Here is a 1,218-nt window from a genome sequence, read left to right on the forward strand (position 1 = left end):
CCTCCCAGAGTGCTAGGATTACAGGCGTGAGCCACCACGCCCGGCCAACAATTTTTATTTTTAATGACCTGTATCTACTGAATGTCTGCCATGCACCAAGAATGAAGAGAACACACTTTTTCATCAACACACAATGTACTCAGAGTTAATGCAAAGGGCGATGAGAGACAAAATCCACACTACAGGTTGCTGGGTAATCTAATCCTTAAATCTTCAGAGCTGAATTGCTAGTGACTGGGAACAGACTAGCTGCTAATCCTCTTCCACAGATGTCATTATCTGGGGAGGGGGTCCAGGCAGTCCCAGCTCTTAGATTAGGAGTAGCTTTTCCATAAAATAAGGCTATTATGATTTTTCAGCATCTCAGTCACTTCTGTTAGGAAGCAGCGGATGAGATGTCTTTCCGGGCAGGCAGGGTAGGGACAAGTACCCTCATTTTACAGAGTACAGCGGCTCAGAGACAGAATGGGCCTCAGTCACGTGAGCCCTGGTCTCATCCTCTTTCAGGAAGGAGAGTTTAGAGATGCATGAGGGACACCCTGAGAGTTAGGGTCTCTTCTCCTAAGTTTCCTTACTGGAGAAAAACTGGCTGCTCTCCTTTGCTGGTATGGTTTGCCCACAGCACCATACACTCCAAACCCTGTACACCATCCCCCCTCACCTTACGCCCCAACTTCAGAAGCAAAATTCCACCTTAGATAAAACTCTACCCTTATCATGACCTCCAGCCCCATTGCACTTTAGTTATTCATTCAACAAACACCCACTGACCATCTACTATACCTCAGGCACCAATGTGAGCATCGCACATCTGGGCTCTAGAGCTACACCATCAGCAGCTTATTCTAGGGTTCTTCATGGCAATGTCAGGTAGGTGGTCAATGAATAATCAGAAGAAACCTGGTAAAGAAGGCTTGAGTCCAAGTTCCAGGTCTGACAATTATTAACAGCGGGATGTTGTGCAGGGTACGGGTGTCCAGGACAGTCCTACCACTGAGCCCCGCAACGTCTACCCTCTGCACGTGAGGGGGACTCGAGGATACAGAAATGGCTTAGGGATGTGCAGCATCTGTTTAATCTCTGAACCACGTTAAAAGAATCATCTCCAGGAGCTCAAGAAAACCCACTCACTCTGAGTTAATGTGGGCATGAAGTGAAGATTCCGGAACGGACTCCAGAGCCTTGAGTCACAGAGCAGGTCCTGCTGGGCTCTGCTAC

General features: G+C 47.9%; 1 protein-coding gene across 1 annotated transcript in view; it reads right to left on the reverse strand.

Moving 5' to 3' along the window:
- DNAJC5 (DnaJ (Hsp40) homolog, subfamily C, member 5) overlaps positions 1 to 821 on the reverse strand; it is a 20,576-nt gene extending 19,755 nt beyond the window's left edge. The window contains exon 1 of the mRNA XM_012654628.1: positions 784 to 821. The gene's annotated coding sequence lies outside the window, so the exon portion shown is untranslated. The remainder of the gene's footprint in view (positions 1 to 783) is intronic.
- Between the last annotated feature and the right edge of the window lie 397 nt (positions 822 to 1,218).

This window comes from Propithecus coquereli, unplaced genomic scaffold, assembly GCF_000956105.1.
Source record: "Propithecus coquereli isolate 6110/MARCELLA unplaced genomic scaffold, Pcoq_1.0 Scaffold442, whole genome shotgun sequence".
In the NCBI taxonomy this organism is placed as follows: domain Eukaryota; kingdom Metazoa; phylum Chordata; class Mammalia; order Primates; family Indriidae; genus Propithecus; species Propithecus coquereli.